This window comes from Dromaius novaehollandiae, chromosome 3, assembly GCF_036370855.1.
Source record: "Dromaius novaehollandiae isolate bDroNov1 chromosome 3, bDroNov1.hap1, whole genome shotgun sequence".
In the NCBI taxonomy this organism is placed as follows: domain Eukaryota; kingdom Metazoa; phylum Chordata; class Aves; order Casuariiformes; family Dromaiidae; genus Dromaius; species Dromaius novaehollandiae.
This window is the reverse complement of record NC_088100.1, coordinates 109,043,541-109,066,056: the sequence shown is the minus strand read 5'-3', so window position 1 is coordinate 109,066,056 and position 22,516 is coordinate 109,043,541. Positions and strand designations below refer to the sequence as shown.

General features: G+C 38.2%; 1 long non-coding RNA gene across 1 annotated transcript in view; it reads right to left on the bottom strand.

The window, feature by feature from the left end:
• The window catches only part of LOC112980506 (uncharacterized), a 33,574-nt gene that overhangs the window by 7,384 nt on the left and 3,674 nt on the right, over positions 1–22,516 (bottom strand). The window contains exons 2-7 of the long non-coding RNA XR_003258447.2: positions 21,644–21,736; positions 14,680–14,732; positions 12,856–13,184; positions 6,716–6,763; positions 5,167–5,426; positions 3,931–4,010 (exon numbers count right to left, since the gene is read on the bottom strand). This is a non-coding gene — a long non-coding RNA (uncharacterized LOC112980506). The remainder of the gene's footprint in view (positions 1–3,930; positions 4,011–5,166; positions 5,427–6,715; positions 6,764–12,855; positions 13,185–14,679; positions 14,733–21,643; positions 21,737–22,516) is intronic.

Genomic DNA, 22,516 nt, shown 5'->3' with positions numbered 1-22,516 from the left:
CTGCACTCCTTGTTCTGTTGAAATGCACCAATTTTTTAGCTGGCTTATTATCTTTCTTCTTCTGCTTTCAAACATGGATATTTTGCACATTTTTAAATACTTCTTCAGTGACCTTAGTAGACTTTGTCCTTATCTCCTGCCTTTAAGACAAGCACAACTGAAGTAGTCTCAGGAGACATAGTAGCCAAGGTCAACTTCTATACTTCTAACACAAATGAAATGAGAAAGTAAATTTGGGTTAAGCTTCATAACCTTCATGGAACAATTCTATCACCTCCTTCATGCAGCAGCAGAACAATAAAGTTGTTGATGGAAAAAGCATCCAAGAATCACTATTTCACTGTGGTAATATCATAGGGCTCAAACATGCCCTTATTATGTTGCTGTACAGAGTGCTGAGTGTTCTGTGCATGTTCTTTAAAAAACCCAGTTGTTTAAATCCGGAGAGGTAATTAATAAATAATTTATTTTGCAACTTAAATTCCCACTGACCGCATTATGACCTTAGGATCTGACAGGAATGCCAGAAAAAGAGAATTTTCCTATGTAGAGTGCATTCACTGCAAGGCAGCACACAGTGGGATTAGAGGAGTAGGGAAACACAACAAAGCTGATTTTTGTAAAGCCTTTCCTAAGTTAATAGCCTTCTTACCTTAGGCAGAAATGTGGAAAAAGCAAAGCTTCCTCCTGCAGTGAAACTATCCAAACCTGTTTATGCGGAAGTTGCCATAAAGACAACAGAATTTTGCCATGTGCCAAATGGCTGGCCTTTTGGCTAACAGGAGCAAGAGCCACCTCAGGGGGCACGCATGCAGCAGAGGACTTCACCTGGGGAAACAGCCAGACCAAAGGAGAGGACTGCAACTGTCCTTACCTCCATCTGGTTGGCAGTTGAACTCCCAAGTGGTCCAGGCACACAATGAAATGTCCTATGAAATAAATTCAGTAGTGTGTGACAAAAAGAAATATTAAAAAAATACTTAGGTCAAAACCAGCCTGGCACCTCTCTACAAAGCTAAATGGACTGCGATGACGTTGAGCCATTGAGCATCAATACTCTGCTTGAGTCCTAAATATTTCATTACTGTTTTTTGCGATTGAATTGATGAATTGCTAAATCACCGGAAAAGATAAAGGCTAAAATCAAACATTTTATTCAACTGACTTATTTAAAATGGCCTTTATTACCATAGCTTATGATGCTTAGGCCTTGTACACTCTTCTGTCTTAGAATTCACAGATTCAAGAGTTAATATGTAACATATAAGTTGACATTACTTCCATATTCCAAATATATCCTATCCCTTTTGATAGAAAATGAGATAAACTGTGAAAATATTTGGAACCAAATCCTTCAGACCTTTCTGTAGTTATTTTTGCAGGGATAAGCAACAAAATTAGCCAGTTAAGGGTTATCATACAATGTAATATTGTGTTCAGAAAGTGTTCCAAAAATCCCAGCAGTGGCAAGAAAATGTATGTAACTACTAATTCATGCACTGAAAATATTTTACAGTAGCAAATTTGCAAAAAATTCAGAACGGTATCAAATTATTAGTACAGCTAATAAAAGAACATTTTATAAGGCATGCTAAGTGGCTTTCCAAAATTGTGCTATTTGTCACATATATGCAAACTAATAAAAGTACTCTGCATGCTTCTCCCCTCAGATTCACGAAATATTTTTATCAAGATATAAGTACAACAGGTGGATTCTGTCTTCAGTGACAGTACCTCAGCATACTACTGAGAGGAGACTCATTCTCAGACCATACATTTATCCCTGAAGCAGCAATATGAGAAAAAGAATAGCTGCATAGACTTAAATGTTATAAAGAAATTTTCAAACCAATCTTAACCAATCATTTCTTCTTAGCTTAAAGAAGATGACACTCCTTATTAATGAAGGCATTATGAAACACTCATCTTTCCCATCACGGTTTTCTCTAGCACTTTGGTGTGTCACATTAATTCATTCCTTCCTCAGTTGCCCTGTCTACAAAAGATAATTTTTTAGCAACTTTGTGGGATATTGTTGTGAGCTCGAACCATTAAGCAGTCACAAGTCACAGAATCCTGTAGCAGGTGATACAGACAGATTAGTTATGCTATTACAGCCGTATTGAAAAAATACAGCATTAGCCACAGAAAATCAGTGGTAGAAATAGTACACAAACATGTTGTTTGTATTGCCAATGGTTACACCTACACTGAGAATTCTTCACTCTTCTGACATTCTACTTCTTATTCCATTAACGCTAACGGAAGAATTCTCCTTTGATTTCTGTGGAAGTTAATAGCTAAACTGAATTTAATAGGTAATAGTCTTTCTATAGATACTTCTTAGAAGAAAAAATGATCTCTGAAGTGAAACCAGAGACAAACCGAACTAACACTTCCTTTAAGCTACTAAAGCAGCATCTCGCAAACCTAGCTGGCTGTTGTTATAACACTGAATCTGTGTTAATTTGTATGTAGATTTTTAGGCTTTATGGATTGGATTGGTGATTTTTAGCAGCAAACCATCAGGTATTATTAAATCACCGTTACTTTTCTTGACAGCTCTCATAAGGACTTATTAACCTTTCATTTGTCCAGAAACTGCTATTCCTTGATATATCCAATCTGAGTATTATAAAGCACCTATCGACAAATTACATAAAAAAGGAAGAGAGAAAGTAATAATATATCACTACTATTTCCCAAGTAGTCAATGTCACTGTAATTGTAAGGGAAGAAACCTAGTGTTTAAGACTGGAATGGAAAGGAGAAGAAGGCAGAGATAAAGCCTTCACAAACTGTGGTTTGAAGCAGGCACCATGTCAGGATACTCCAGTCATGAGAACAGCCAAAGCTGCACTGGTAACAAGTGTAAAGTACAAGTGAACATCCCCAAAAAAACCTTGAAATGCTGCCTGCGTAAACTTTCTCGTCAGAGTGCTCTTACTGGAAAGAAGTGGGGTATGGTGGATAACTGATAAGACATGGAACTGAATCTCCAGCAGTGAAGAGAAAAAAACCCTTGTATCTGGAAGCAGAGAGCTCTACCAGGTACGACCCAGATGTTACCAGGCCACTTGCTCATGGTGAGCTCACAGCAACATGCCAGGGCTCATTCCTCACAGGTAAAGCCCGAGTTAAGAAGTTTGAAAGCCTGTGATCTAAAATAAATCATGAGCACAAAAGTGTAATTAAGTCTGAAAGAAGAGGAGGTATTTAGGAGTTGTGTCAATTTACAGCAAAAGCAAGAAGTAACAATCAACTAAGAGAAATAAGGGACTCAGGAAAGTCTGGCCTTCACCAGCAGCTATGTCTATATTAGAAGACAGAATGAGTCTTTATGGTTTTAGAGCAGATTTTGATTTCTTACTTGCCAGCATTTCTAGCTTTCCATATTACCGCTTTGGCATTGGCCAGCCCTCCACCTAGCTCAGTAGGAAGAGCTGGTCTCATTAGAAGCCAGGCTGGCCCATTTCAATAAATCACTGTCCATATACTGCATCAGTATAAATGTGTAATTACTGTGCTTATTAAATCTCAAATTTAACTATATAAAAAGAGTGAACAATGTGATGTTTACATGTACAATATGCCTTAAGTGTACATTTAAATATTCTAGAGATATTATTTAGTTGACATTAAAAAAGTTCTTAACAGCAATGAAATGAGACCAAAAAGCCAAGGAACAGCAAGTGCCAAACACAGAGGGAGCTCTTTCTACTCTGCTGTTGCTCAGGAGTAAATGATTGTACCAGATGCAAAGCAAGTGTAATAAAGAACCCCTATCTAATCTTACATTTGTCCTGGGTGCAGGCACAAGATTAAAGTTAAGTGAAGGTCAGTGAAATAAGCCTAAGATATGTTAATTAGATCCTCTTTTGTTAGTAAGGATAAAACAATTATTAACATCCTTAAAGGACTCCAGCTTACTTCTTAAAATGTCTCCTGTTTGTAGTCTCTCATCTCTGTCTCCCAGACACACTGGAGCATCATGAACATTGGAACTGGACCTTGAAATGGAAAAAATTCAAGAGGTTTCTTTTAATCACTGTGCCTTCATCTCCTGCATCAATCCCAACACTAAAATTTACAGTGTAGTTCAAGTAGCTAAGTGAAACAGAACTATCTATAAGATACATCTGCATTGTACGTGCAGAGGAACCACTCTAAGTTTCACTCTAGCCATTCCAGAATAAGAGGAAAGGAAGGCACACAGGTAACAGCTTTTAAGGATGTCAATAAAAGGCATAGCTTATTTGCAGAGTTAGAAAATCCACACAATACTGCACAGCAATACACTGATAAATCATTTCAGTTGGCACCAGCACTGCAGATATGTACTCCTCCTCCACTTGAATGGAAACTTGGGCATTAAATAATTCCATCACATATAAAGTAGGCATATGTGAAGAACTCATTCAAGCAATTAAAAAAACCCAGGTGGCTCATGTTTGTTGGTTTAAAAAACACCTTCTCATTTACAGTGTTATAAATCAAGAGTAATTGCATTAAAGATTAAGAAATCAAACAAGTATGGGAACAGAAGCAGACCTATTTAGACTTCTCTAGAAAGCACAGTTTCTGTCTCAAGGGAATCTCTGACACTTTAATTTCAATGTCAAAGAGGATGCAAGTCAATATGTAAAGAATGCACTATAACATATAGGTCTGACATACTAAGCTGAAGATGCATAAATTAAAATGTTGCAGTTTTTGCAGAGTACTTTATTTTGCAATACTGGTTAAAAACAAACCATCTTCATTTGAAATTTTCACCATTGCTAATGCTGATGAGTTTTAATTTGAGGTGCTTGTTTTGAATTTTCCTACCAAAAACTAGAAATTAACTCACAAATCAGCATTTAGTAAGAAAAATATACATGCTATCAACAGCTCATATCTTAATCAGGAAACATTTCTATAAGCTTCAAGACTAATGTATTCCTTTTCTTTTTTTAATTAATGAAATATCATTTTACTGTCCTGCAACATAATTTTACAACTGTGTTAAACAATTCTCTTTCTTGTCATATGAAACCAATTTATCAAGCTAAGCACTGCTTTCCCACATCCCAGGTTCTTTAACAGCTTACTCTGGGAAGGCGACTATAGGAATTTTATTATTATGAGTTAACTAAGATATATAATTATATATCTTTCCCCTACCTGTGAAAAAAATGCACTCACAACTCCTCTTCCAAGACAGTATCGTTTCATCGCAGAACTCATTTATATGGTATTATAAATGATCTTTACAGCAGCTACAATATACTTATCAACAGAAACCTGAATTTATTCAGATTTGTGCAGAGAAATGTGATCTACTTTGCTCCTTTCTTCTCCCAAGTGTAGCCAGATCCCGCTTTTCACTGTGAGCTGTCTGGTATGATGCAGAATCAGTAGCAGCTATTGGCTTTTGGTCAGGCCTACAGTGCACGAATATAAGCAAATTTGTCCTGTGGTCAGATCATGGGTAAAACAGTTCTCGCAAAATAAGAGTTAGGCTAATATGTTATTGAACATTTTTAATGTTTTTACCCCATCTTCTCGCATTCTGTAATTCCTCACAGAAAGCCTAAAACAGCTAATAACACAAAATATATCAACTTTAAATCACATCTGCGCCATCCTGGAATTGGGCACGCCACACACCTTGTCTTGTGAGGAAGACAAGGTCTTCTGCAATGTTCCTGCTCACTTTCTACTGATTCAGAAAGTTCTGGTAGTGTCGTAAAAGCTTCAGAAAACCTGAATACTTGAAGACTCATTGTGAGGGCCTTGAATGCCATAACAGGCTCTGCACCTCTCCCGCCTCGAGGTGTGGCTGCCTGCCCTCGAGATAAGCTCTGATATGGCGCAGTGGGTAACCTAGGATCAGAATACTGTGAAAAGACCAGTGCGAGGCCTGGTTGGCGTCTCCCAGCCCTCTTGGCTCAGGAGCTGTATTTCAGCTCAGGCCCCTGCCCTCACCCAAGCGAGGCTGCAGGTATCCCTGCGCCCATCCTCGCACCTCACTGTTTCTGACTCACCTATTTGCCTTCCTGGCTTCACCATGGACCTGCCTCATCAGTGTGGACTTGCCTGGTGATCTAGACTCTTGGTTGACCCTGGCTACTATCATCAGACCTGCCCTGCTCTTCTGGTTCATGCGCTGTGAGACATGAACAGCCAGTGAGGACACTCCCTGCATTATCACCCTTGTTCCCGTCTTGCTTTACCTTGCAGAGCAGCCCCCTCCCACTGCTCCCTGATGCTTGCTCTTTGACTTCTCAGAAACGTTGGTAGCTTCTCATGCCCTGTCTTATCCATATTAATTAACTTGAGACAGCTGACAATGAGATAATGCACTCTACATCTGTGAAAATAGGTTACCTCTAACAAGCTACATATAATTGCTGAGATTTTTGGAATGCATTAATTCGATATCAAGAAAACATGTCATTTTGAATTAACCTTGCACCAGGCAAGAAAATTGTACATTGTTTGAGGTGTTCAATACACAGGTGTAAGGAAAGGTTTGATTGGCTGCATCCTACTTGTCAGCATTACTCATACCATGCTGCCTGCTGATCATTTTCTAGGGCAGATGGAAACGCCAGCCAGGAAATTCAAGAAAAAGGCTTACCCAACAGGAAAAACAGTCTCCTAACTAAACCAGTTAATCTTTCTTCCATTTACATAAAGAAAGAAGGTGGTAATCACCATGTAGACTTACCTGTAGAACGAAGTGAATGCTATTGGCTCCAGTTTCTCAAAGTGAAATCTGTGGATGACAATTATTGTTAAAAACTGATTTGATCACTAGTTTTTAACAATGTATATATACAGCAGGTATGCCTGAAGACAAGATTTTTTTTCCCCCCTCCAACAGCCATTTTCCTACCAAGATCTGCTTGGTTTTTCTTCTGCTGTTTGTGCATGTCACCTACTTACTCACATTATGTCCTGTAAATAATGCATATCTTTCTATTTATTTTCCCTTAGCTGGCTGAAATGGGTTTTCTTGAATAAGCAGCAATCATTTAAGAAATGCCGCAATAAAATTTAACATCTTCCTGATAACATTCTACATTTAAAGAAGGGTGTGGAGGATGGAGCCTTATTCCAAGTAAACCAACGACCTTAAAATAAAGGTAAAACTGGAAGCAGGAAGAAAAAAATCCCCCCAAAAACATTTAAGCTACAAAGACCCTAACCTTAGCTGGCTGACTAGACAGGGAAAGTGGCTGAAGAATGCTAGATTATAAGTAATGTTGAAAGGAAAGTGATACTGGTTAATCCACAGGATTGGGATTCAAAATTTGGATTTTCCATTGACTTCAATACACCAGCCAAAGACTAGTAAGGGAGTGGGACAATGAAACAGCCTTGATTTAATAGGTTCTAGATCAAGTTCAAAATTCTTAAAATAGGTGGCCCTAAGTCAGGGCTCGACATCCTGTGCCCAGCTCTGCTATTCATGACCCAGGTAAGCAGGCCAGCCTTTCTGCACTGTAGATCCTAGAATAGGAACTACTTTTGAGATTCAGGACTTTCGAGGGGGCTTCCCAAATTTACTGTGGATTGTAAAGTACTCCCAAATCCTTGAGTAGAAGGAGATAAATAAATGCAAAGTAAGGATGTTTGTTTAGGAGCTTTACAGTAATTCATATGCACTGTCAGAACTACTCATGCTAATAGAGCTGTGTGGCACAGGAGATGGAACTTCAGTATGCAGGAATAGAGCACATCCATAAACTGAATCATTCTTCAAATTGAAACGTGTTTGTCAAAGCAAATCCTGCCTATTTTGTTTCACTGAAATGATTCTCCTGCTTTTTTTTTTTTTTTTTTTCTTCAAGGTGTCTTCTTCAAATATACTAGATCTCCAGTCACAGCTGACAAACAACCACTGTGTTCCAGCTTTCACATTTATTTCTTTGCTTTTCCAACAAATCAACTCTCCCACCTGCATTTTATATTAAAAAATTCTCAGCAGAACTTTGATTTCAAATGCCAGCCTAAATGATCACCTCATCATTCAAATGCTGCATGAAGACAGCTGACATGTTAGTAGACTAAAACAAGAAGACTGCATTATCACATGGTCTTAAAGGTCCTTGCCTGGGCTAGTCAAATTCACTGCAACTAAATATGTCTCTTACAACCATGTGTTAACGTGAAGGACAGACTTTCTTAATGTCCAAGGAAAAGAATATTTCTCATTCATTTTTATTTAGGTTTCACAAGTCTAACTGAAGCAGAACTTTGAGCTCCTCCCCATAAGTAGGTAAGTCTATCTCAGAAGAGCGACAGAGCTGGAATGAATTAAACTGTACTGATAATGCATTTCTGAGTGGCCTGGCCCTAACTTATATTTCACCACAAGCCACTTAGCATGTGTTTAACTTCAAGCCCTAAAATGGTCTCAATAATAACCAAGGGTAGAATTCATAGGCTAACAGGGAACCACACACTTCAGTGCTTTGCTGAATGAGGGTCTTGGTGAAGTCTGTAATTCTGTATTGCTTTAAAGCACTTGAAAGTTATTCTACAGTGCTAAGAATTTCACATACTGTTAGGATTATAATTGCAATATGCACTGTGGAAAAACAGTAAAAAGTCCCTGACCAAAGGTCTGGTGGTCTAATTAAACAAAAGAGGCAAAAATGGGAGAGAGAAAAAAAGAGATATACAGAGAAGGAAATTGAACTGAAACAGAAACCAAGATTTCTGATTTTTAGGTTATCAGCAAAACCATATTGCCCCCCAGGCAAACTTTACAAGTTCTTCTAACTGTTTATGGGCAAGCATAATGAACAGATAATACTGATTTAAATTCCTCAGGGTTTCCTAAAGAACTCCTTGAAATCAGTTGGGTCTTGATTCTCCTCTGAGAATTATTTCAAAGGCTTACTTTTCTATCTCATCTCTACTTAAAAACAAACAAAAATCAGTAGCTTTACAATATGCCTTAGGCAAACATTTTTCAAATTTTTTGAAAGAATTTGCAAATAAAGGAGGCAAATGAACCTACAAAATCACGTCAACAGGTATGTAAAATGCAAATGCAGAATTTAGAATCTTGATTAAATAATAACTAATTTATTACATGTACAAATCATGATTTCATACTGAAAAGAATGGATGATTATAAGTAAGAGTTAGGAACTTTATGGAAATTTTGGAATAACTTTTGATAACTACACTGTATTGCCACATACTAGGATTCAGTATGATCATTTGAAATATCCTGGAAAAGAAAATGAAAACCTGTAAATTCCCTTTCTGAAGTTTTCAGAAAGGGTTGGTAATACCTAGGAAGACCTTGGCTGTTCACTTCACAAAGCAAACAGAATGTTCTTCAAATGCTGCTTGGTGTCCTAACCATGCCCATCATTAATCAGAATAAGTTTGCCATAGAGAAGCCCACTAGACAAAAGAAATGCTTTACCTAGTGAGTACTTAATAGTTATTGACAATGTCAGCCATTCAATTCATGCCAGAAAAAATGAATCATATTCAGTCATTCCAAAATCAACAGAGCAGACAACTCTTCATTATTCACGGTGCTTATTAAGTACTGCAATGCTAGTTCCCATCTCCTGGCCAAATTCCAGTTCACGTCATTTCCTCCTGCCTACCTAAATTCCCTTTGCAATTCCAGGTAGGTCAGATACTCTTTAGTCCCTGCTCTAACCTGCCGATGCATTGTTAAACACTAGAAATTACTACTTTTAATGAATGAATTCCTCAGATAAAACCTAAAGTTCTTTCTCAGACCAGAATTCCCCCACTGCCAATACACGATGAAACATAACTGCAGTTTTCAGTAGAGCACACTGGCATACATGAAGCGTTTTGCTAAATGTCACTGGGTGACTCGGTACGCCTTAATTCTGAATTCCTTGAATGCATACTTCATTGCACACTCAAGGATTCTGCTGGCTTGCAGGCCTCAGTCAACATGACGGCAGTCAAAAGGAACTGTGCTGTACTTAACAGTGTATCTCCCTGCGATATCAATAGCATGTCTTACGTGCCTTTAAAGCACATATTTCCTTCAAGGTTTTTAAAGGACTTGACCAAATTGTCCACATCTCTCCTTTTTGTCACAAACACAGAAAAAAAAATGAGATTTTTACCATCTCTGACTGGCTGGCTACTCTGATCTTTACCAGCAGTTTCCATCACCTTGTCCTCTTGGACTATTACCTCTAAATCACATAGCACTCAAGGTCAGTACCACAACTCCACTGACACTCCCCTTGAAATTAAAAAAAGGGGAAAGAGGAACAATGGAAAGAACTATCCGTTATTCCAGTAGATCTGTATGTCATATCCCTTTTGGCTGTAGAAAGTATGTTTCCCAATTCACTGTGAAAGTTACACATACACCCCTAGAAGTCTGCATCCCTAATATTCCTAACCCTGAAAGACAAGGGAACTGTCATATAATTAGATATGCTTTAGGCAGCATAAAAGAATGTTCTCTTTACCTTTAGAATTTATTCCTCAAAATATTCAACTACATAATGTCAGCCACTTTGCCTATTGGATAAATTTCAATACTGTCTCCTAGGTATAAGAACGAATGCAGAATTTGTATCCAAAGAGAAGAACTTGTCCCCTACATTGGCATTTACATTACAATCACAAATTATTTTTCCCTTTTGCATTGCTTCCTGCTATTGTTCCTTTTTAAAACAGAAATTTGGACCCTTTAAATAATAAAACTTTAATAAGACGGCTTTAAAATATGTTCAGTTACTGTATAAACACTTAAATACATCTCCATTATCAGTAAAACAAATGGAGGCAGCTGTTGCTTATGGTAAATACATTGTCCAAGTTATAAAAACCCAAAGAAAAATGAATTTTTTGAGTAATTCTGTTATTGTTGAGTTTTGCTGATTGCTTGTACTTTAAAACAGTGGAGCCCCTTAATTTAAATTTAGCCAGGTTCTGAAGGGCTCCTCAGGGACTTTGGAAACAGACCATCCTAAGCTCCAGGTTCATAATTGGTTTTTCAGTGGGTCTGCTTTTAATCACAAAGACACGAGTTGAGTCCACAATGTACCATCATGAATTTTTGACTACTTCATTTCCAGTTTATCAATATGCAAATCCTTTTCTTTTAGAATAAGCATTTTTTCATACATTTATTAGTTTTTCAATCCCTTTCTGAGTTGAATTCCAATGTTCAGCTTTCATATACATCATCTCTGAGGACAACAGACTTCCAGAGAGAGGCAGAGGGGGAAATCCCAATGAACATATGGCCGTGAGAAAATACTGTTTCTTTTTGATGATGAACAGCCATCTGTGAATGTGCCTTGCTGAATGGGACTGGCACCACAGCCTGTTTTCCTACAGAATTAATGAAGAATCCAAGCCAAAGTGTGTCCAGGAGGACAAGGCAGCCCAATCAGCACATAATTACATGAACTGTGTGACAGAGTCCAAAAGCATCTCCAGAAGCCATCACAATTACCTCATTTGCCTGCATTTCCTGCCAAGGCATAAAACATTGCCACTGGTAAATATCTTCCATTGCCTAGTATTTGGATTTGCATCTAAATGCAAAGAACCAGGACAGGATCATCATTTCCTAATAAAGTTGGTCAAATACATCAAATGTAGCTTATAGAAAAACTGGATATGGGCAAAAATTATAAGAAAAAAAAATCAAACATCTCTCTCTCCAGATGAGCTTAATACACTGTTAAAAGAACCTCCAATACATTTGTCAGGCTGAGCACACTGAATTCTCCATCATTCTATGCAAAAAGCTCGGAGAATGTGTCTTCTTTATACAGTCAATCTGTTATGACACAAATCCTGTCTGTTTCCTTCAGTAATAGAGATGGTCAGTCCAGGAGAAGGTCTGAAGCTGTCCTGGAACGGCCACATCTCCTCAAGCACAGAGCTCCTCTCAAAAAGCGGAAGATGCTCACCAGGTTGTTCTCGAAGTAGTAACAGGAGCTAAGCAGAAAATTCATTTTAAACTGTGCCCATCTGAAATTGTACTACAAATAATTTTGTAACAAAAAAAGAAAAGAAAAGAAAAGAAAAGAATCTTTCCATTAGAGAGGAAGATGGGGTTTGCAGCTGAGGCACTGTACTTGAATTGGAGGTATCTGGGCACAGTTCCCAGCTCTGACAGCACCATTACTATGGCATCTGGAAAAGTCTTGTGACATTCTGAGCATCATTCCCTCTTCTTGTGAAGAAGAGTATCCAAGAATTCTATTTCTTGTAATATTACTTCAGAATATAAACTCTTCATGTCTAGAAACTCCTTAAAATGTATAGATACAGTGTCTAACATAATAAGGCTCCAATTGCTGTTGGATGCCAGATGTAGTAGAAGTAATAGGACATTACTGTGCATGCCAGATAGCAAGGAAAAAAGAAAAAAGACTAACTTCTCACTTAAGCTTCTCGATGTGAATTAGATTTATTTCATCAGTGATTTTGGGACACAATTTTAAAAATATTTTTCTGGTATCTATTTTGACATCATAAATTCACTTAATTTCTTCCAATCACAAGGTTCAATATGCGTGTCAACAAATGATTAACTCAAAAAGAAATTAAACCTTCCTCTCCACCTGTTGCGATTATAAGGCTCAAAGGTAACTAACATAATGTCCCAGCTAAAATATTTATTTTCTAATTAAAGACAATCATATTTTCTTCCACCTATGGGTGGAAGTACTGCTGTGTTGAGACCAACACAGGTTCTGTATTAATAAAGCCCTTTATGACTTGGTTTCGTTAAGATTCATCTGGTCCATGTTTAGTGCTCCAGCACTAACAAAAACAAAACAGACAGACAAAGAAAAATGTAGGTAAGATTATGGAAGGGCAAACCTGCTTTGGAAGTGTGTGACCAAGACATGATCCTAACTCTGTCCTCCAGCTGTAACTCATGCCTGGCTCCACTTCCCAGGCATAAGTTAGCCATGGCAGTAGGTGGAGGAGGGGCTGCTGCCCTGCCCAGAGGTGCAGCAGCACTTCCAGGGACCATCCACAGAGCAGCATCAGGTGAGTAAGACCTCTGCAGAAACCCCTGTGCCTGTCACTGTGTGCCGGCTGGTACAAAGCCTCAGAAGCCCAGTCGCAAGCTATGATCAGTTGATGAATATAAATGAAACCACCACGTAGTTGACAGATATTGGACTGATATATTATCCCCGGGTCTGTTCAAGAGAAAACAAAAAATGATTATTAAAGTCATTGTTTTTAAATAAAATGGTAACGAGTAAACAACATCAAAAACCCTCTACTTTCAAAGGATTGAAAGGTTTCTAACCACATCATATTGTTTTTCTTTGGTTACTTATGGGTATGCTGTATCAAATCAGACATAATGCAATGAGACATGACAGAACGGTGTGACCAAGCACAATATGACACTGCAACAGAAATCCTTATGAGCACACTTCTAGCCTTCTCTGGCACTAGACTTGATGTTGGAGCTGTTTGTTTTGTTTTCAAAAGAAAGAAAAAAAATCATACCCAGCCTTTCTCAACCCATTGCCTTGTATAGTGAGGTGAAAAAACATTCTGAAAATGTGCTGCATAAAAATATTGAACATGCATTTGAGAAGATTTCAAGGCCTCTCTCTATTTTAAATAACAAGATAGCATAAGGACAAATTCTTTCCTTTTTATTATTAATCCAGTGTTTTTTTAATTCTATTACAAGTGCATATAAATAAACAAAAAATACTACAGATATTGAATTATAAACCAGCTGGATTTTAAAAGTTATTGATTGGCCATGACTGCATTGCTATTTCAGTGTTCTCCCCCATAAATTGCAGCACACAAAAATGCAAAAGTTATCCCCAAAGAAAGACACCCACACCCTATTGTAAAAATAAGATTTTCAAAATAGACTTGCAACTGAGCACTGCAGATTTACAAGGGCAAAGAAATATGGATTTTATATACCAGTAGGTCACTTCTAATGCATTATGTTATAACTCAAGGACAGAACAGTAGAACAATGGGGGGAAAAAAAGCACTTGAAGTTGGTGGATTCAGAAGCGATACCGAGCTACACAGGCAACACCGAACTGTATAGCTGGCAAAGCATAGTGCCATGGAGCACAAATACTGCAAGTGTGCTCCACTGCATTAAGAACTCTTCAAAACAGGAAGAAAAGAGGCAACTCATGGTTGTTAAAAGACTCTCCCTACTGCAAATTATCCAACAAAGATTAGAATAAGATTCCAGCTCCAGCTAGCATCTGAAATGAGGCTGCAGAAAGAAAGTATCATCTTCCCCATGTATCTTCCCCTCCTTATTTCTTCCTTCTCCTTTCTCTGGATGTCATCCAAACAAAATGAAATCCTAGGCAACTCAGTTAATGGCTGTTTGGACATTAATCTCATGCGAGTCAGGAAATCACCACACATAGCTAACCTAATTCTACTATGTACCGATTGCCTTGCTCACATGAGGAGCTACATTTCACACCATCCCTGCTGTGCAAAGCCAGGAGCTGCTGCTGCTACCACCGCTGTGCAGTGAAACACACAACATGCTCAAGGGCTTTGCCTAGCAAGCACTGTCCTTTTCAAAGCCTGCAAAGGTTTCTGCGCGCCAAAATCCCACCCAGCCAGAGGTGCTACTATCCACTTGCGTTTCCCACTAGGCTTTTGAAGATGCAAGCAGGACCCACTCACCTCGATCCCCTTCAGTCCCCTTCTTCCCTGGGAACACAGCACCGCAGGGCTGACTGGGGGGCCAAGAAACAAAACAAAATAAGTTACATACAACTGCAATAACAACATAGTGCAGAACACTTTGTTCAGAAGTCCAGAATCTGAAGAATTCAAATACTCAGTACCTACAGTACAACAGAGAAATAAAAAAAAAAAAAAGAAAACTTTTTTCAGACATTCAGCCCCAGTCATACAGAAGTCAGAAGAGAAAAAAAGAAAAAAAAAAAGGAAAAATGATTCTAGAGAAGGAAGATCTAACTGTGCTGAGGAATTTACTGAATTCTCCTTTCGTCTTTCAAAGTCAAATAATTGATAAGTGATTCACAGTACGTATTAACTGAGAATATCAGTACATTCCTGCCATTGTGTTCCAACATTGAAGGAGTGAAGCAGCAACCTAAGATATATTAGCAAACAAAGCCTTTGTTTACTGGCAGTAAAGGTTACATCCAGAAATATCCTTTTTACCCAAATTATAAAAGATCAGAAGTCAGTTAAGATTATCACATGAACTATCACGAGGCCATGCCTGCATCAGAATATTCAAAATGTAAATATTTTCAACTGGTAGCAAGGCATGCCTGTACCTCAAGTCCATCAAATACATTAAGAATCAGAATTTATGATCACAGTCCTTTTTGTGAATCAATTAAATGGTCCACTTTCTTACTTATTAATTTTGCTCTAGAGTATAAAACCTCAATTTACAAAAGAAATTAAGGATTAACTTCTCAGAGAAGCCAGTCCTTGATCATTTTCATTGATGGCATCTGAAGTGGTTGGCACTCAACATTTCTGGGAAAAGGAAAAGCCCTACCAATCTCACACTACTGTCACTGAAATCAGCAGGAAATTTATGATGTATAAGCTAGAACTTCAGACATTCAAATGATATTTTTATACCTGTGTGTCCTTGGAAGACAAGAATAGTTCGACTCCTAAAGTATGAAAACATCCAATCCATGTTTTAAACTGGAGGTCATACACAGACCTCCAGTATTTTAAGACTTTTGGATCTTGGTTTCGTGTTACAAAGAAGGGCACCTGGTATATCTTAGCGACTTTCTCAGCACCTTATCACTGTATATTCGTCTCTGTTGTCCCCCTACCTAGTCTCCTTCCTGAAGCAGAGAATCTCTTCAGCTTCTGTTTATATACAAGTACTTCTATGCTTATAACACAATGATTTGTGTTCTCTTTTTAGTGAGCAGTTTGACTTTTGCAGTGTCTTTACTGTGCTAGGATAGACAGAGATTAATGCCATGTTCAAAGTTAGCTCTATATCAAGCTGCATTGGTGTAATTCTTCACCGTGACCTCTACGCACCTCAACATTTTGGTTGCTCTTATGAATTTTCTAGATTTCTGCAGAACTATTAATAACAATCAGCTCCTCCAGAAAATGGAAGATTTTCCAAACAGATTCTTCTTAACATTCATAACCACCCCAAACATATGATCATTGTTATTCATTTTCCTTTCATCCTGAAACAAAAAATCAGGCTAGTTTTTAGATGCAGAAATTACAGACAGCTTAGCCTTTTAAAACTGCTTTTAAAAAAGAAAAAAAAATAGCTACACAGGTGTCACCACTACTAAGCCTTTAGCTTGGAAACACATAATTAATCTTGGGAAAATATGTTTAGTTCATTTTGGTAACTCAAGTTCTGCACAAATGCAATGACTCTTACAAAAAAAAGCTCTAAGAGCAGAAGGAGAGACTGCTCTCTAGCTTGGTTTCTGAGTAGAGTTGATTTTCCCTAAAAAATACTGGGCTGTTTGGGCTGAAACTCCCAGAGGAGCTGCTCATCAAGCAACTTAACTCTCTCTCCACTTGAGAACCTGTGTTTTTAGTTAAAGAAAGCAGCTAAAACTTACAGTATTTACAGATTCCATGTCACTGATCTACCTTCCACGAGGAAGTGAATCAGCAAGATTCCGGATACCACTACCATGTGACACAGAAGCAAGAGTATTTGTATATATTTGTGTATATAATATTTGTATATACTATTTGTATACAGTTTTTACTATTATTATTGATTATAGCAACACACAGTAAGAGTTTTATGAAGTGAAATTGAATTTGCCTTACGATGTACTGAATACCAATCATATTGTGTAAATACTGCTGCACTTTGCCATTTCCTTTGAGATGAAGACAAACTCTTTTAATCTCACAAGGGGTAATAAAGATTATCAGGCTCACAAGTCTGAGTGCTTTGCATCTATTCCTCCCTGCTGCAGCATATACTCACACTCTTGCTCAGCAGCCAATTAACTCAGCAGCCCTTGGGAAAGAACCTCTCTCTGCACAAATGGACATAAAGGCTCTAGTCTCTTTAATACACTTCAACATGAAAAATACTTTAAAGTTAATGTTAAATATAACTTTATTAACTATTTTTATGGCTTTTATATGCTGTTTTCCATCCGACCATATTGCTACAGTGGCTGCAGATTATGGAGTGCTCCTGTCATACAGGGTTTGATGGGCACACGAAGGGCAAGCCTTTATTTAAGCTCATTGCACTGAGACTATGTATTAAAGGCACCTTCATGGAGAGGTGCTCCACAGACAGAGATGCACAGATTCTCCAGCGAGCACAATGAAAAAAGCACACACATGTACTCTGGACTAAATGCCAGAGTTTTGAGGATACTCATCTCTTTATTAGTATATGAAGTCAGGTATGAAACACACAACTTCAACACACAAATTCCATGATACACAATTCCCTCTAACAACCAGCTACATGGGCCAGTTTTGCTTGGGCAATTACATTTACCACATATATAGACAAAGTTCTTTACTGGAGAAAATGTAACAAGCCGTCTTCCTCAAGAATTCCCAGAAATCTTATTATGCATAAGAGTTTAGATAATCTGGGAAAAATATTTTTTCCCAAGCAAGATACTTTTTATACAAAATTACTTTTGTGTAGAGATTACAAAGCACCAACAAAAAAAGGAGTAATTATTGTAAATGTGCAACAGCAGCCTCATTATATTCTGTAAGAACTTCTGTTTTGAAAAACAGGGTGGCTTGAAAATTTGTCACAAAGGGCTGCTACTGTTTTTAGCTGGAAGTGGATTATGTTGATTGCTTTTGATGGGTTGGTTGTCTGGGGAATTAGCAGAAGCCATACCAGCTCTCTTTCTCTGTGACATTCCAGTGAGAAATACACAGTTAACAGCTAGAGAAAATGACTGTGCTGCCCTTTGCTAGACGGGGTGGCTGGACAAATGGAAGTAATTTATCACACGTACCCTAAACACACACCCAGGACGTAAGCTGTACTTCATTTCTCATCCTCTGTTGTTACCTTCCATTCCTCATGCAGTCACCGCGCACTTCATGGGAAATTTCATGACTGCACCAACTTCTGCTTTCAGAGTTCCCTAACTCGTATCTCATCCTGTCTCTTCTACTTCTGAGTATCTTCTCTTTCCTCTCTTTGCAGTTCTTAGGTCATTACCTCCACTGACTCCTGCCCACACTTTATCCCTCTTCATCATCAGCTCCTTCTCATGCTCCACAGCACTTCATTAGTTCCCTCAAAAGCAAACAAATACCCAGCAAAGATTTTTGCTTCTATTTGAGATTTAATTTTCTCTTCTCATAGCTGCTTTTAATCCACAGATGTACCCTTTTTTCTACATTCCTACATTTGCACTTCCTTCTTTACTTGACTTCCTCTCAAGTATTTTTTCCTGTTTTCCACCTTCAAAGATTCTTTGTCAGTCTATTTAACCATAATTTGGCCTGCCCAATCTTAAACAAAAACAAAAAAATAACGACAACATTTATTCAGTTTCACTTCCCTAAGTACCATCTTACTCCCTTCTGTTTGCCCCAGAGCAGGCTATTTATTTTTGCTGCTTAGAACTATGTCCCTCCAGCTTTCTCCTTTATCTTCTTTTAACTATGTCACTAATAATCGCCAGCTAATTTGCTGTCTGGATCTTGTAAGATACTGAAACAGCCTGAAATCCTCCTACGATCCATCTGGTGCCCAACAGATTCCAGAAAGGGGTCAACACTTTGGAGAAGGAGACACTAAATGCACTTATCCATCCCTTTCTTCCAGGTGTTATCAGAGCTCTTAATCACAGGTCACAGCACTATGTGGTCTCAAAGGTTTTACCTAAACTAAGACACCCAGGAGCACTTCCAACCCACCGGGCCCTGTCGGTGCTTTACCCTTATCCTGATTTTACAGCAGATGTGCACCACTGCTGCCACCTCCTCCACCCCTGGGGAGAGGACAGGAACCACAAGCTGAGCAACATGAGCCTGGGTTAAACCAGAATGCGTACCTGAGCACTGGTTAGGTGCAGCCCGAGTGTATGTCAAAGCTTTTGTGTTTCCCATTGATTAACATAACCACCATGACATTAACCTGTCCTTCAGTTATCCCTTTCTGTATGTACATGCAACACAGACTATGAGACAATTAAAAAAAACATTCATAAAATATTACAGCTGGCTGCCATGTTCTTCAGACTGTTGTCTGCTCTTTTGCTGCATCCACTTGACTAGCTCAGACCTTGAGCTGCTCCAGCATTTGTGGGAACAGGCTCTTTTGCAGCCCCACTATGGAACCTAACACAGGCACAAGAGAAGGACTACATGCAGCAGCTTGGGGAATATGAGGCTTTGAATAATCAGATTTTTGGAGTAAGAACATATCTGGTTTATAATGTAAGGCATATATTTAAAATGACATAGATATGGCACTGTCTTACAGCAAGCCATAACCATTAGCATTAGGTCAGCTTCAGCTGAATGATGCTTCTCCCCCCCCCCCCCCAAAAAAAAAAAAAAAAAAAAAACACATAGTAACATAGCAGATATTTTAAACAGAGGGGAAACTTAAATATCTCATTTAAAATTCATGACCACTGGCAATAAGAATTATATTCTTTGCCTTTCAAAATATCTTTTTCTGACCCCATTTTATCCCAAATACTCAAATAATTTGAGCCAACATTAATCTAAAAATATATGCCACTAAAATTAATGCATTACCAGATAATAGAAGTCCAATGTATCTCAAATTTAAAGAAACTGTTCCCTAGAGTGATAAAGTTCCAGCAGCCACCCACAGCTAATTTATTTTAGATGTATGTACATGGTTCAAATTTTATAATATCCCAGAAGAGTAAGGCAATCTTAACCTTGACTGGATTATTATAATTTCCAAATCGGTTGCCCATCTTGCTTTGTGCCTTAGGGAAGTTTGTATCAAATGCATTGTTAAAGTAGATAAACCTCTGGAGTGGGATTTGCTTTGGTGAAAATGATTAAAAATGAGGAGGGCATTACTGCTTCGGTAATGTATTTTTAAACTACACAACTGACAGCTCTAATCTTGACTAACTGATTGAAACATCTGAGTGGATACCTGAACTGCTTCTTTCATACTATCTCCTCCCTCTACATGGAAGTAAGCCATCATGAATGTGCTCTACAGTCATTCTGAACCACTACAAGTATATAATATTCTATAAAATATATCATGCTACTGATTTTGTATTGTATATTGGACATATTTAAACACTGCCCAAATCTAACGTTCTATGTACTCTATGCATAGAAAATTTTTTGATATGCTGTCTTTCTTCACATTAACATGCTGCACACGACTAACCTTGAAGCCTTGTTTTGCTCTGACAGACCCCTGTATCGCCAGGACTTTCTGTTGACATCACAGGATGCCTCTCACATGCAAGAAGGTACCAGAATCAGTATTTTAGTGCACACATATGAACTTCCCTCACTCTTCTTGCTGTTGTTGAAACTAGCAACTGTCATGCAAAAAGTTTCTTGGCACCTGAGTGAATATATACATGTAAACACTTTCTTCATAGGTCCACAGGGATTACAGAGCTAGAGAAATCTGATAAACTTAAATGTCTACCTTTCTGTGACACCTTCCACATGTGTAAAAGGGTGGTTGCTTACTTTTATTGGGGGGGGGGGTGGTTGTTTTTACCTAAACAAATGAATTTCATGTTTGCTCGTTCATATCAGTAGATGCATGTAACTGTCAATGCAACTCTCAGAAGTGTTTCCCACCCACTGGGCATTATACTGGTGCCCATCACTTAAATATATGAAATTCCATCCTGCAGAACCACAACTGGGTGTTCCAGCGACAAGGAGCACAGATGCAAAAGGACGGAATTTGCAATCTGTCCTCATCAGGAGGAAGCACAATGCAGAAACATTTGAACATGGCTTTGGAATCACAATTAGTCTCTCTCGGCACCACGTCAAGCCTGTGATTCACAGGACATTTATCTTCCCCCATCATTTGTGTTTGGCACCAGGAGCACAAAATACCTGGGAAAGGAAGCAGAACTTGCAGATACCACTATGAACATGGTAAGAACTTTAGCAGGCCTGTATCATTAGCTGGGAATCTATCCTCATGTTCATAGTTCAAATCTATACAAGGCCATCTGCATGGTAATTTGCTCCTGTTAAATTTTAAACCACATCACCTGAATTGCTGCAAACAAATATATGGAACCTCTCATTTCCACTAAAGCCAGACCCTCAGGGTAGCTCAATTCAATTAGGAGCAGTCTTTCTTAACCAAGTCTGTCCATCATGATTCATACCACTTTGCTTTAACCAATGAACGAACTATTGCAAATTTGTGTGCAGACAGATCCCACCTTAACTTCCTCATTACCACTGATCAGAAAACAGCAAAGTATTCCTAAATGAGTACTTGTTACAGCACTTTGTCAATGACCACTTCTGCAGAGCAAAGTTGTGTTATGTGCCTTCACCATACAACAACAGCTTCAATGTTACTATATATCTTTCCTGAAAATTTTAAAGATGCCCACTCAACAATTCTTGGTAACATATACTCTGAATACATGCAGGTAAGATTTCCACACAATCTCACCTGGAAAAAACAATTATAAGGATGAAAGGTCTTTATCTTGACTTTTCTTGGACCCTTCTGACAGTCACAAAAGGTTGTCCTCATTGTGGAATTCTGGGAAGGAGAAGAATATGTTCAATGCCTGGAAATATTTATGGTCACACAGACTACACCAACATTTTATATGTATAAGCAACCACTCATTAGGCCCAATTTCTAGGTTTGTTTAGTTAGACGTGTATACTTTCCCTCACACAAGGTGCCATGAGACACATAGGAAGGTTGAAAGAATCAATGCTGGCCAGTGTTTTGCAACTGCCCAATCTGGAGAGCAAGTAAATACATATAAAGGAATGAGGTAAAAATCATGAAATGAAAGAGTCTAAGGGAAAAGAAATCAATACACTCTTCCTCTCATGAAAGATGTGAAATGAGACACTTGCTTTCTCTTTCTTAAGAAGTTCAGAAAGGGACAAAAAGACATTAACAGAACACAGTGCTGAAGCCAATAGCCTCATCAGGTGGCAGTGCTATTTCTGCATTGCTATCAATTCCTTCATGATTTATTTTCATACAACATACTCCATTTTCATAGATGCATATTTAGGAGCAGATACTTCTGTGATGATTATATTTACATGAATGTAAATCCCCACCTTGAAGTTATCAAGCATTATCAATCCCCACCTTGAAGTTATCAAGCATTATCAACTTTGATTCACATATGTATTTTCATTCTGCACATAACTGTGGGACAAAAACATTCTCACAACCTGTGAGAACATGTGTATATGGAATATCTAACAGCTTTTAAAACCCACTAAAAGCCACTTCCACCACTGCACATTATCTGGCCAGAAGGGTTCAAAGGTAATAATCCAAAATTCTTAAAAG